The sequence below is a fragment of the Entelurus aequoreus genome, linkage group LG09 (genome assembly GCF_033978785.1).
Source record: "Entelurus aequoreus isolate RoL-2023_Sb linkage group LG09, RoL_Eaeq_v1.1, whole genome shotgun sequence".
NCBI classification, from domain to species: domain Eukaryota; kingdom Metazoa; phylum Chordata; class Actinopteri; order Syngnathiformes; family Syngnathidae; genus Entelurus; species Entelurus aequoreus.
The window spans coordinates 78,206,444-78,222,758 of record NC_084739.1 but is presented as its reverse complement, the minus strand read 5'-3'; positions in this window follow the sequence as shown (position 1 = coordinate 78,222,758).

Genomic DNA, 16,315 nt, shown 5'->3' with positions numbered 1-16,315 from the left:
CGATCCAACCTCTTGATAAGCGAAAGAAAATAATTATATGGATGGATCATTCACTCATGTGTTTTCTGTACATAACTTTGTCTATTTTCTCACACGCACACACATAACCAACAATTTCCCAGCTCTTGCAGATCAGCGTGGGTGCGAAAAAAGCGTTAGGGAACTCTCACAAAAGCATGAGGGAGAATTAAAACAGACAAGAAACCAGGTGCTACACAAAAGTTATTAAAATACGCAGATATATATATATAAATTTAAAAACACACATTTTTATCCCACAAAACACTCCCCCCTGGTCCGGACCAATATAAACAACTAATGCACGCGTGCTTTTGTGGAATCGGCCGTCTCATAACACACACACGCAGGTCATTCTTACTCATATAATGGCGATTAACCCATTCAGCGGAGCAAATCCTGCTTTTCCTTCCTGACCAACACGGATAACAGCCTAAGGCGCTGTAGAATTACCAGGAATCACCCTTCAATTTCTACAGTACATCGTGTCTGGTCAGTCCATATAGTTTCACCAAGGCTCTACCATATGGAGCCCTTACTCTATCCATCTATACTGCAGCAAATTTCCAAATTCGTGACAACTTGGCTCAGTTGATCTCCTTTACCGGAGTCACTGAACGATCACCTTATATCAGGCTTTTTACCCGGCTGCAGCTTCCACATAGACAGATACGTAGGACCTTCATAGACGTCATAAATTTGTGTGGGCCAAATGTCACATCAGTTAGCCAACCTTGCCTTAAATTTCGCTGTGTCCAACTCCGGCTAACCATGTACTTGCAAAGAAATTTTTCGTCTCACATCGTCTATGCTTCTACACTCCAAACCACCAAAATTCTATCAACAATCCCCATTTGTTAAAAACAAGAGATTACAAGTTTTCAACAAACACACAGACAAATGATCACATATAATACAACTCAAGCCAACCAACACATGCCCCAGTCTAGGTTGTTTTTGGAGAACTATCTTTTATGAAAAAAAAAATTGCAGTTTTCATCTTACCGATCCCGTTTCTCTTCAGACAGACAACTTTTACACAATAAGCAAAATAGCTTACCTTTTATTAGATGCGCGCGTGCAAGCGTTGTCTGCCTGAGAGAGAAGCCGGGAGTGGATGTTGACTTGCAGAGTTCTGGACCATCCTAGTTCGTGACGCCAATTTTGTAGTGGAAAGTCCAGGTTGTCAATGAGAACCAAAGTAGATTTAACACAAGAGTTTTATTTTACTCATAATCAAATGGTACAATGGTTGGGTTGAGTTGTCTAGCACACAGAAAGTTTCCCCCCCCGGGCGCGCCCGTCACCATGAAAAAGAAGATGGTGTCCAAAACACTCTCTTCGTTTGGCTTTATCCCTTTCTTATCTCTCTTGTTAGTGCGTCAATGTCTTGTTTTGTTTTCCCTATCTGTTCCATAACAACTCGAATCTTTTAGACAGTCAACACATTCAGTTAGACAGGTTGGCACGACTTAAAGTTCACTTTTGTCCCACAGAAGAGGAAGAGAAATCAAAATGAGCATACATTTTTGACAGACATGAACTATAGGTCAAAGGTCAGAAATTCTACTACAGTATCCTTGGGAATACGCCTGACATTATATTAAGCAGTACCTCTTGGCTTACAGTACACTCTGTACATTGTAATGGGGGCCAATTGTGATTTCAGAGAGGTATGTGTAAATCGTGACACATTATGCTTAGTGTACAAGGTGTTATTTTTTTTACAACATATTAACATCTCTGCGATGAGGTGGCGACTTGTCCAGGGTGTACCCCGCCTTCCGCCCAATTGTAGCTGAGATAGGCTCCAGCGCCCCTCGCGACCCCGAAGGGAATAAGCGGTAGAAAATGGATGGATGGATGGATATTAACATCTTCCTGCATTTCCTTCTTCAAAGGAAAACATGCTGCAAATTAGGAGATGGTGGTGTCTCGCTCTCCTGCAGAACTTCCCCATGCCGTAAGTGCTTTGAATATCACAAATCACAAAAAAAATGTTTTACTCATGGTCAACAGACCAACATGAATGTTTTCATAGTGAATGTATGTTGTCATTAAATCACTAAGGTCTGAAGAAGACCGATTGCAGGACAGAAAACGGCGACGAGTGCAAGGAGGGCTACAGGTGAGAGGTCATGTGATTAATTAGTCTTGTAGTCAACTATTGCTAGACTAAAGCGTAATTCCTCCACTTATTTCAATTACCTTAGTTTTACATCTCGCATTGTTATTGTGCCTATAAGAACCGCAATAGGTTTCCTTTCTAGACAGTGGAAAATTAACAGAACTGGAAACAGGGAACAGGGTTGCTTGTTATGGGCCAGACAAATACCTTCATACTTGCCATTGTTAAACATTTATAGAAGCTTAAGGAATGTATTTGGCTAGGCTACAACATTTTTTTTTGTTGACCAGCATTCCTCCAATGGGGAATTCAAATTGCTAGTCTCTCCCAGATTCTTTTTATGGCGATATGCTGTTGTTTATATTCAATCACCAGGCAGAAGTTGGTATTTTGTGGTTAATTCTCCAAGCTTAGAGGACAAACTGAGACCAATCCAGCACCCAAGCGTTCCTTAGCCCGGTCCAGATCGGTCTAGCTCGGTCTCCCGGAGGTCCCGTGATCTTCCGTCCGTCCCTCGCCCTCACTCGCTTTGTTTAGACTACTCCGAGTTATCTCTACTCTGACACATTCCAATCTAGAAGGCCAACACCTTACTATGAGACTCAAAAGAGGAAGAATACTAGCTATTATTTATATGACTATAGGAGTTTACAAAGAAGTAACACTTAAATATGGATATATGGAAAATATCTCGTTCCATCACTTTACAGATCAAACATTTTTAACCTGGGGTGAAAAATAAAATCAATGATGCAAAGTATTCTGTCTTTGGTTTATTTGACTTAGCTAATATAATTGAGTGTGCAAAATAATATGTGTCTATACTCTTTTGGAAATGCTATGGTTTGTATATAATTATTACTCTTTTTTTTCATGGTAAATGCTATGGTATATATATATATATATATATATATATATATATATATATATATATATATATATATATATATATATATATATATATATATATATATATATATATATATTCATACAGATCAATACAGAAAATAATGAAGATAATAAAAAAGGAATAAAACTACAAAAAAGATGGCAGATACATTTGACAAGTTAAAAGTAGGAATGTCTAAGTCAGGGGTCGGCAACCCAAAATGTTGAAAGAGCCATATTGGACCAAAAATACAAAAACAAATCTGTCTGGAGCCGCAACAAATTAGAAGCCATATTACATACAGATAGTGTGTCATGAGATATAAATTGAATTAAGAGGACTTAAAGGAAGCTAAATGAGCTCAAATATAGCTACAAATGAGGCATAATGATGCAATATGTACATATAGCTAGCCTAAATAGCATGTTAGCATCGATTAGCTTGCAGTCATGCAGTGACCAAATATGTCTGATTAGCACTCCACACAAGTCAATAACATCAACAAAACTCACCTTTGTGCATTCATGCACAACGTTAAAGGTTTGGTGGACAAAATGAGACAGAAAAAGAAGTGGCATAAAACACGTCCTAGAAAGTCGGAGAAAGTTATACATGGAAACAAACTAAGGTGAGTTCAAGGACCGCCAAAATTAGTAGGACAAAACGGCGCTCGCCAAATACTCGAATCAGTGAAGCATGTTTAATATAAACAGTGTGCTTTATAACAATTAGGGAGGTTTGTGTCATGTTTGTCCTCCTACAGTAACCATACTAAAACAAAAAATGTTTTTTTTTCCCATCATCTTTTTCCATTTTTCATACATTTTTGAAAAAGCTCCAGAGAGCCACTAGGGCGGCGCTAAAGAGCCGCATGCGGCTCTAGAGCCGCGGGTTGCCGACCCCTGGTCTAAGTCTATCAAATACATGAACCTTTTTCCATATTAAGTCATTGTGCTGTGCCGGATCTCCGCCACCAGATGAAGCCCGCGGGCTCAACGTTGAGCCCGCCCACATTGAGGGAAAATAAGCCCCTCCTCGATCTGCGGGCTGCAGCCAGGGGTTACTCGTCTTTTCCCCAGTGAAAGTAGTTGCCGTCTTCAGACACTAGATGGCAGTAATGTACAAGCTATTGAAGTTAGAGGTTGGCGAAGCGCCTTCAGACATCTGGAGAGATAAATGGAATGCCAACATATCGACGAAAAGTGTAGTTCAGGAATGTTGGGAATTTAAATCATACAAAGGCAATAGTTAAAGACAAAACACAGGAATATAAAATACTTAATATTGTAACGACCTGCTGAAGTTGATGTTGTGTTCATCGCTGGCAAGGTGTTGTCTCTTCCCTCTTCTTTCCAGTCAGGTATCGGGTGTTGATCCTGGATTGGCTTTGACCGTGCCCCTCTTAGCGAGTGCAAGGGAATCTGGAGTGGCTGCTTTCATCCTCAAATCTGCACAGAGGAACTGGCACACAAATTCTACATTTTGCAAACTTACCATTTTGGTCTCATGGTCTTTCCACCTTCCTAGGAAGCTGCTGGTCCTGAGAAGTGCTGATCTTGTGACTGAAGAAGATTAACCTGCTTTCTTAAATTAGGTGCCGTTGTTTGACCTAATCTTTTTGGGGAAACCATGTCGGGATATTAGATCATTCACAAAACATTTAATTACTGAATTGGCACCCTCCTTTGAGGGTGGGGTTGCTTCCGCCAACCACTGCAATTGTCAATCTAAATCATTACGTTCCTTTATCCTTGATTGATCATATCGATTAAATAAAACCTCAACACGCTCAAACTTGACCCAATCCAAACTCACCTCCCCCCTCTGTCCCTCTCACAGGGACAGTGTTAGTCGTAGTAATAGTAATAGTAATAGTAGTAGTAGTATTAGTAGTTTCAGAAACATCCAAGAAAAAGAAAAGGCAGCTGATAGTCAAGTGCAGCAAGAACAGAGGCGGAGGAAAGGTCATGTTTGAGGTCACTGTTCGCTTTTGCAATAGTACTTTGATATTTTACAACACCTAGTGAATTATTGTGGCCTCAATAATTCACTAAATAGTTGTATTTAATTTAGTCTATCTATGATGGGACAATGCACAGAAACATTAAGTTCAGAAACAGATATGTTCTGTACTAGATTATATCTAAATAGCTACTTTCCATCTGCAGTCCCTGGCTACCTAAATTAAAGGGATCCAAAAATCAAGCAATAAAATTATGACACTAATTAATCATAATAAATATATACATTCATAGTAATCAATAATTAATCAAAAATAATCATACTGTAGCATGTAATCAGATTAAGAGAAGTCCTAAAATGCCCCTTCATGGACACATTCTTAATATACAATACAACCACACCTTATTGACATCATCACACAAAGACAATACATGCTCTTGTTCACATCTGTCATCATTCGTAAAAACAACCAAGATTTTAACAGCCATACCTCACAATTTACAACAAAAATGCTCTCATGGATAAATATAATACTCATTAAATTGATGTGTCAACATAATGCCCCTCTTATTGACCGTGTGAGCAGCCTTGATTGCTCCAAAGCCACTTTTTAATTTCAAATTTTCTATTCCTTTTGTTATAACGTGGAGAAGGCTAATTGGTCTGTACATGTTCTGGTCTTCTTTATTTCCTGCTTTATGAATTTAATCATAGTAGCAGTTTCTCGACGTGGTAGGGAAAGTGTTTTCCGTTATTGATTTATTTATCAATCGTTGTTATACGAGCAATAATACAATCCTTATATGTTTTTAGGAAGATAGTGTCCAACCCATATATATATCTCTAGATCGTGAGTCTGGTAATGCAGGGAAGATTTTGTTTAACTTTGTTTCATTTGTTAATTCTAAAATTAGTCCATCCTGAATAAATGACAATTAATTGCACTGATTTTGAGGGACTTTTTATTCAGGGTTTGTACTGACTGGATGAAATGTTCATTAAAATTATTACTTATGTCCAGACTGTCTGCGACAGTAGCGCCATTGATATTTAATGTTATAGTGTTGTTTCTTGTTTGCTCTCTTTCCGTAAGTTTGTATCTGGTTTTCCATAACTTTCTAATGTTCCCTTTTGCAACTTTGATTAATTCTAAGTGAAAGTCAGCCTTAGACTTCCGCATAAACATTGTAACTTTGTTCCCCCAAACTTTTAAATCATACGATCTGTATTTAGACCTGTTTTAATTGCTCTTACGAGAGCTGAGTCCTCATGTCTTATTAGAATCCAAATTGTTTTATTAATCCAATGGTATTTTTATTTTACACTCTTCTTTCTGGTTTTGTATTCATGTATTTACCGATGTTCCCTTTGATTTTTGTCATCTAATTGTAATTCTAGTAGGGCTGCTTATCATTTGTATCATGTAGAAGCCGTTTATAATATCCTTAAGTTTCTTTCTACGCGTCTTATTTAACCAGTCCAGATTAACGTCCCCCATGACGTTACTTCTTTCATACTATGCTGTTTGAGGATGTCTGAAAATGAATCAAGAAAAATGTCTTTAGCTGTGGTCGGTCGGTATACTACAATTACCTTGAAATACATTTCTGAGGAAAATGTAATTTTAATTTCAACATACTCAAATTGATCTACTTATAATGTTTTCTCTTTCATAAATCATAATTCCTCCCCCCTTTGTCACTCGATCTGTCTTTTCTGTAATCTTGTCCCCCGGGACATTAATTAGAACGAAAGGTGTTGTGGGTTTTAACCATGTCTCTGATAGACAAGCTAATCCGGATTATAGTCTGACAGTAACTGCTGTATTTGTTCAGTATGTTTCCTGTGGTAGAAAGTTTAACAATGCGGACACGTTTGTTACTGAATACTTTCTACAGACTTCTGTCTCTCTGCGACTTTGTGTATGTAATAAGCAACTACAATTATTTGATATGCTTAAATTTTGTTTTAGCTCAGCTGTTGTGTAGCTGCTAGCTCTTTGTAGCCTACAGCAGGAATGTCCAAATTGCAACCAATAGCTATGTTTTTAACAGACAACCGAAATAATTGAAAATGTGGTATTTGCGTATCGGTTCAATCAGCGGCAGCTACGCCCTGTTTTATCATATGACCTAAATTTTTGGTTTCGTAGGCAGGACAGAGGGAACAATGTGGGTCATTAGTTGTCCATCTTATACCATTCTAATTGTTGTAAGGATAGTTCACATGAGCGGCCATACCTTGAGTCCCACCATATATAAGAGTCAAAAGGCTCCTATTATGAGTCGTCTAATTGGTGATCATACACTTTGGCGGTTTGGGTGGCAGGACACACGGACGCACCTCAGTCAGCCAGTGCTAGGACAGTTGGAGCAGTCCCCGTCTTCCACTCATTCCTGGGAGGCGTCCCCAGTAGTTGTCAGCTGATGTCGTGCTGTCAGGCAACATCAGGAAGTTCCTTCTGTGCGGTATTGAATTGTCAGGGCACAGTTCGTAAGCAGGTCATTACAAGGTGTGTGCAGGTTGACCACAAAGGACTGCTTCAAAGATTGCGTTGAACATTGTCCGTTGACACTTATGTCCAGCAGGGGTCTGTTTGTATCCTGCTGTTCGTCCTGCTGTCACACCTGTATTTTTTTGTGAGCATGTTCTGGCTACAACTTTGGAGCTTGTCTTGTTCAGATTGGCAGTCCCCCGGCTGCACATCCTTTCCACCCTCGCTTGACCTAGCACAACCGTGGCTACCACCCAAGTCCGTCTGTATGGTTTTACGTTTTGTTGAGGTTTTTTCCTCCAGAATTTGGAACTCAAAACATGTACACCCATCGTTTTCATATCCTCTCGGTTAGTTCAATTTTGCATATCACGTTTTAAAATTACAGTCTTAACTATCCCATTAATTGCTAATCAATAACCGTAATTCAAAGATTATACGTACTACTTCATGTGTATTTAAGTACCCTTTTAATTCACTTAAAGATTATCTATAAGTTAATTTAAACTATCATTTGTCTATCAGTAGGCGCGAGCAAGCTGTCATGCTTGCACTCTGACCTCCTGCTGTACGTGATATTCTCCAAAACAAAAGAATGTATTTATTCACGTTTCTCCTTATCTTTCAGCTAAATCTTTTAATCTTTTAACTTTTAACGTCCGCACTGTTTTTATTTTTATTGTCTGCATTTTAATTTTGCTTTTATTTTCTTTCATTTCACTTTGTTGTCTGTGAAGCACTTTGAGTCTGCCCTTTCCTGGAAAAATGCCACACAAACAAAGCTGCCCCGCCTTGCCTTGCCTGTCTCCGACTGGTTATCCAACCTAGTCACAACAAACACACAAGGCCATCCTCTAAGCGCCAGCCCTAATCACACTTCTCCTCTTTTTAACACTTTACATATCGGCTCTTATTGTAATTATTAATGTAGGCTGTTATTTGTAATTATTATTCAACACTATTCACAGCAAACAGTTGTAAAGTTATAGTTATTCGCATTATACTCTCAAAATCTGTAGCTAGTTGAAAGCTGTTGAGATGTGGTTTGCCTCCTTTATCTCAGTGGCCTAGTGGTTAGAGTGTCCGCCCTGAGATCGGCAGGTCGCAAGTTCAAAACCCCGGCCGAGTCATACCAAAGACTATAAAAAATTTGGGAGCCAAATCACCAAAATTGATTCCCGGGCGCGGCACCGCTGCTGCCCACTGCTCCCCCCACCTCCCAGGGGCGATCACGGGGATGGGCCAAATGCAGATGACAAATTCCACCACACCCAGTGTGTGTGTGACAATCACCGGCACCCCAACTTTAACTCTAACTTTATTCTGTCATGCCATTATCCTCTTCTGGCTCAACATCCAGAAGTATGGTGTACTGCAATGTCTAAATAAAAATATAAATTACTCCAAACTAAAATGTCAGACTGCACTTTAAAGTTACCTGACTTAAACTTACTTTTATTAAATTAATTTCCAAACTAACCACCACCACAGCAGACATCTTCCTCAATCCTATCCCAATACTCCCATAAATTAAAAGTGTTTCACAATAGTGGTTAAGTAGTTATTTTAAGTAATAGATCTCAATATGTAGAAATTAATAAGACTAAATTTTCCCTAGTGTTTGAATGTTGTCTGTCTATCTATCTGTGTTGGCCCTGTGATGAGGTGGCGACCTGTCCAGGGTGCAAAGTCAAATTGTGAAACAAAAATTAAAGTTGAATCAAGTGGAAATTGACAGAGTATATGAACTACATTCTTGAGAATAGTAATTGATCATTAATATGTTGGAAGCCGCATATTGAACATATTAAAGAAAAATATCCAAATCCATTGCTATTCGGTATAAAGTTAAACACATGCTGAATAAGAAATGTCTGCACATGTTATATTATTCATTTATTTTTCCTTCTCTACGTTTTGTTTTGACAATGGCGACTCTTATCTGTATCTCTTCAGACTACATGTTTCACAGTTTGCACAGATGCTCTTAGATGTATTAGAATATAAATTTAACTTTTATTTTATTGTGTGTTTATTCCTAAAAAAAATGTAAATGTCAATGTATAATCAATTTATTTGTATCAAATTTAAATTCAATATTATTAATTTATTTGTTGTATAACTATTAATTCAAAGTTACAGTGTGTCCTACTCTATGATCTGCGTGTGTGTGTGTTTGTCTCAACTTCCACCCAGGAACTGGATGGATCAGATAAGCAACAAGGCTGTTCAATACAATATATTACACACATAATTAATGACTAATGAATTTAACAATGCTTCAATGTCCCAGTCCAAATGTATGTATTGATATTTAAATGTTTATTTATTCATATACAGTATATTTTATTTTTCCTATTATCAAAACCAACCTGTCAGCCTTCTCTTCAGATTTGAGTACAGCTGTCCACTATATATATTTATATATTTTTTATTTATTTATTTATTTTTGTATTCTTTAAACCTAGCTCAATGCTAAACTAATCCAATGCTATGCTAACTCAATGCTAACCTAGCTTAATGCTATCCTAGCTCAATGCTATCCTAACATTGTCACACCTCTTCGGCCCACGCCTCACGCAGCTGTCACTCACACAGCCTCGTCACACGCACACACTCTTATCTCAAAATGTCTCCCAGCTGAGACCCCTTTTTTTTATTTTTTTTTTATTTTTTTATATGCGTCACACAGTCACTCACACAGAGAATTTACCAGCGAGCAAGAGCCTTTTTTCCCGTACTCAAAACCTCAGTGTGTAAAACAACTGTAATATCGCACAGTCACAATCACCAGTATAGTTTAAAACAATCTGAAATGGCTGGAATTCGCTCGCAGCGCCAAAGAGGGGGAGCGTCCCTGCTTAGGCTGCTGCCCCCGCGATCCAACCTCCGAGAGCGGAATAAGATAATTAAATGGATAGATCATTCACTCATATGTTTTCTGTACATAAACTTTGTCTACTTTCTCACACGCACACACATTTTAGACAATTTCCCAACTTTTACAGATAGCGGGGCTGTGAGAAAAAGCGTGAAGGGAGGTTGCGAGAGGGGGGGGAAAGGAAGGGGGGAATTAAACCAGATAAGAAACCAGGTGCTACACAAAAGTTATTAAAATACGCAGATATATATATATAAATTTAAAAAACACACATTTTTATCCCACAAACCACGCCCCCCTGGTCCGGACCAATATAAACAACTAATGCACGCATGCTTTTGTGGAATCGGCCGTCTCATTAACAAACACAGGTCCCATCATTACTCATACAACGGCGATTAACCCGTTCAGCGGAGCAGCCCCTGGTCTTACTCCCTGACCAATACACGGCAACAGCATAAAAGCACCATAGAGTCACTGATAATCACCCAATGCTCTACAGTCATCATGTCTGGTCAGTCCATACAGTTTCACCAAGTTTCACCAAAGCTCTACCATATGGAGCCCTTAACTCTATCCATCTATACAGCAGCAAATTTCCAAATTCGTGACAACTTGGCTCAGTTGATCTCCTTTACCGGAGTCACTGAACGATCACCTTATATCAGGCTTTTTACCCGGCTGCAGTTTCCACATAGACAGATACGTAGGACCTTCATAGACGTCATAAATTTGTGTGGGCCAAATGTCACACCAGTTAGCCAACCTTGCCTTAAATTTCGCTGTGTCCAACTCCGGCTAACCTAATGTACTTGCAGAAAAAAGCATCCTCTGCCAACAACGACAGAGGATGAAGAGGTTAAAAGAAATGTTTTGTCTCACATCGTCTATGCTTCTACACTCCAAACCACCAAAATTCTATCAACAATCCCCTTATGTTAAAAACAAGAAATCACAAGTTTTCAACAAACACACAGACACATGATCACATATAAAACAACTCAATCCAACCATAATTTACGCCATTCCAGGTTGTTTTTGGAGAACCTGACTAAACCTATCTTTTATCAAAAATAGATTCAGCAATTAGTCTTATCGATCCGGCTCTCTCCAGGCAGAAAATGTTTACACTTTAAGCAAAACGCTTACCTTGTTATGCGCGCGTGCAGCACACTGTCTGCCTGACAGAGAGAGCGGGAGCGGCTGTCGACCTGTAGCTTCTAAACCATCCTGTTCGTGACGCCAATTTGTGTAGTGGATTGTCCGAAGCTTAAACAGGCAACAAAAGTAGTTTAGTACAACAAATTTATTTACCCATTATCAGAAGTGCAGGTTGGCCGTGCAGACAGACCACATGTTACTCCGGAGTAAACAAGACACACACAAGCCAAAATCACTCTCGAGTTCCGGTCTTCTGCCATGTTTTATATGTCTCTTGTGCGTCATTGTTGGTTATCTAATGCGTCAATGTCTTTCTGTTATCCCTATCTGTTCCATAACAACTCGAATCCTTTAGACAGTCAACACATTCTGTAGACAGGTTGGCACGACTTAACATTCACTTTTGTCCCACTGGCACAGAATAGGAGAGAAATCAAATGAGCGTACATTCCCATTAGACATGCAATATAGGTCAAAGGTCAGAAATTCTACTACAACACTACATTTATTAAACGTCGTCAAAAAGCATGCTGTTTCAATGTTGTATTTGTGTTGTAGAATATTGGTTGGGAAATGACCAAAATTCAACGGTCATATCAACATCAGAACACAACATTGATTAAACATTGTCATAAAGCATGTAGTTTCAACGTTGTATTTGTGTTGTAAAATATTGGTTCGAAAACGACCTCAATTCAACGGTCAAATCAATATCAGAACACAACGTTTATTAAACGTCGTCAAAAAGCATGTTGTTTCAATGTTGTATTCGTGTTGTAAAATATTGGTGAGGAAGTGACCAAAATTCAACGGTAAAATCAACGACCAGAACACAACATTGATTAAACGTTGTCAAAAAGCATGCTGTTTCAATGTTGTATTTGTGATGTAGAATATTGGTGGAGAAATGACCAAAATTCAACGGTCATATCAACATCAGAACACAACATTGATTAAACATTGTCAAAAAGTATGTTGTTTCAACGTTGTATTTGTGTTGTAAAATATTGGTTTGAAAACGACCTCAATTCAACGGTCAAATCATTGTCAGAACACAACGTTTATTAAACGTTGTCAAAAAGCATGTTGTTTCAATGTTGTATTTGTGTTGACAATATTGGTTGGGAAATGACCACAATTCAATGGTCAAATCAACATCAGAACACAGCATTGATTAAACGTCATCAAAAAGCATGTTGTTTCTACGTTGTATTTGTGTTGTAGAATATTGGTTTGGAAGTGACCAAAATTCAACGGGCAAATCAAAGACCAGAACACAACATTGATTAAACCTTGTCAATAAGCATGCTGTTTCAATGTTGTATTTGTGTTGTACAATATTGGTTGGGAAATGACCAAATTCAACGGTCATATCAACATCAAAACCCAACATTGATTAAACGTCGTCAAAAAGCATGTTGTTTCAATGTTGTATTTGTGTTGTAGAATATTGGTTGAGAAATGACCTAAATTCAATGGTCATATCAACATCAGAACACAACATTGATTAAAGGTTGTCAAAAAGCATGTTGTCTCAACGTTGTATTTGTGTTGTAAAATATCACTTTTTTCCCCATGACTGCTGGTGAATTTTTTTTTAGCTCGTTCCTTCAACGTGAACAAATACTTATTATGTTGTGTACTGTGAAAATTGGGCGTGGGCGGCTGTTACTTTTGCCGGGGAGTTTTTTCCCCGCCGGCGTGAATAGTGCGAGTGTTAGGCCGGTGTGGGCTGGGTAAACAGTCAGCACAAGCACACACCAAGACTCTCCAGCAGGGTCAAAATGTCCTTTGGGTGCCGACGGCGAGTCTGATTGAGTCGTACTCGTTTGTTCAATGAGTCACTTTTGTCCCACCAGTGTAAAAAACACTTCAGAGTACTGAAGCATAAAATAAGAATACTTGTCTTTGTTGTGGTGTGAGGTGAGTAGTTTATGCACACACACACACACACACACACACACACACACACACACACACACACACACACGCACACACACACACACACGCACACACACACACACACACACACATTACTTTGTATATAAATAAATATATAATATGTTAATATGTACACTTATATACACATTTGTGTACATATACTGTGTATATATATATATATATATATATATATATATATATATATATATATATAACATGTGTATTACTTTGTATATAAATAAATATATAATATGTATATATTTACATATATACACTTATATACACATAAGTGTACGTATACTGTGTATATATATATATATATATATATATATATACTGTATATATACACATACACATATACATATACATGTGTACACATATATATACAAATATACATACATATATACGAAAACCCAATATCAGTGAAGTTGGCACGTTGTATAAATTGTAAATAAAAACAGAATACAATGATTTGCAAATCCTTTTCAACCTACATTCAAGATAGTTAACGTTCGAACTGGAAAACGTTATTTTTTGCAAATATTAGCTCATTTGGAATTTGATGCCTGCAACGTGTTTCAAAAAAGCTGGCACAAGAGGCAAAAAAGACTGAGAAAGTTGAGGAATGCTCATCAAACACTTATTTGGAACATACCACAGGTGAACAGGCTAATTGGGAACGGGTGGGTGCCATGTTTGGGTATAAAAGGAGCTTCCATGAAATGCTCAGTCATTCACAAACAAGGATGGGGCGAGGGTCACCACTTTGTGAAGAAATGCCTGAGCGAATGTCTGCTTCCTGTGACATTTCAGTTAGTTTTACTTGCATTCCGCCTGCTATCTTTGTATCTTTGTGGTCACGCAACGCTCACTAAACCGAGACACAATCGTCTACTCACTTTTTTTATTCATTTCCAGTTGTATTTATACTTTTTATTACCATAGGTACGTTTTATTTTTACGTATTGTGTATTTTTCCCTCTATTGTTATAATGCTCTTGTGCTACAAAGTTCTTTAGGTAGGGGAACATCTTTAAACAGTAAAAAAGAATCATAAATACCATCTCTAACACACACACACTTGTCCAAAGAGTGAAAACAAAGGCTTATCTGCATGCTGGTATCTCCTTTGATAACGCAATGACTAGCATGTTTGCTATGTCTGCTCTATCGCTGCTTATCTGTTTGCAATTTTAGCCTCATTTCCCACAATGCCCTCTGGCCGCGCTCATCAGGAAACCGCAGCAGCTGAGAGTTTTAAGCGAGGGTTGGAACCTCAGCCGGATGGAACAGCCGTAACGACAAATACACTCGGCCTCTTTACGCCTTCCTTTCAGGAAAATGTTCTCACAGTGTTTAAAGATCCTGTATTGTAGTATTCTTTATTTTTTTATTTAGGGCTTGTTCCACAATTTGAAATAAACACCGCGGGTGTCCCAGTAGCCTTGCTGCTGGAATTGAGGCAGTGTTAGTAGCAGTGGCGGGCCGTGTGTTTCCCACCTAGGCCAATCATTAATGACCTACTTAGTCCGACTTCAATAAATACCTCTCCAAATACCATCATTTATGTCACCACAAGACCACGGCTGGAGAAATACTATTCAGAATCGGGCATGGAACCACCTCAACAGTGTACTAAACAGGCTTTTTTTCGGCACATTTAAAAATTAATAAACCCGCATCAAACATATATTTCGTGGTACTGTCAAAAATTTAAATAATTGTAACAAAAAATAGGATTAAACGTGAAAAAATAAAGAAATAAAATATTTGAACTCACAATTTGTAGCACCCATCCGACGCCGTATGGTGCCACTCGTAGTCGGTTGATTCAAGTAGCTTAGCTAGCTTCCGTGGTCGGCTGACCTCGTCTCACAAGATCTAGTTTATTTTTAAATATCCTTTTTTAACCCTTCTTTGTGGGTTAAAATTAAATTAAATTAAATTTTCTCTGCACCGGTGGCTAAAACTCGCAACTGTTAGCATTTTACCGTTTTAAAGGGATTAGTGCAGTGGTTCTTAACCTGGGTTCGATCGAACCCTAGGGGTTCGGTGAGTCGGTATCAGGGGTTTGGTGGAGCCTCCGCCGCGGAGGTCAAGACACACCCGACTCATCGTGTAAATAAAAACTTCTCCCTATCGACGTATTATGAATACCCCCAAACAATGTTCCCTCTAATTTTCCATATGCGTGAGCAAACGTAAAAACTCCTTGAGCATTCAGTGGAGCACATGTGAGCGACGTCAGACGTGCACACTGTGGCCACACCAGCAGCACACCTGTCCCAAACCTGACTAAATAACTTGTTAAATGTTTTATTATTATAATCAAATGACAGCAGTAATTTCCATTAGATTATTTTCTAATATAAGTGTTTTACTTACAATAACAATAACAAAAAATATTGTTTTTTATGAGCTGTGCACTAGTATTGTATGTCTGAGTGGGGTTCCTGCTTTGGAAATAATTTGTACCCCTTTCAGATATCGCATTTAGTTCCCACTAAAACATTCACATGTTGCACAATGAGATGTAAACATGGGATAATGTGTACATTCCTGTAACTTTTTGTTTGTAAAATATATATTTATTAGTATTTCTTTAATATAATAACATCATTTCATGATTAATATTTATAAATTAAGATTCAATTAAGGAAAAAACATTTTATTTTTTACTAAAGAAGGGTTCGGTGAATGCACATATAAAACTGGTGGGGTTCGGTACCTCCAACAAGGTTAAGAACCACTAGATTAGTGCATGTGCCTCACAATACGAAGGTCCTGAGTAGTCCTGAGTTCAATCCCGGGCTCGGGATCTTTCTGTGTGGAGTTTGCATG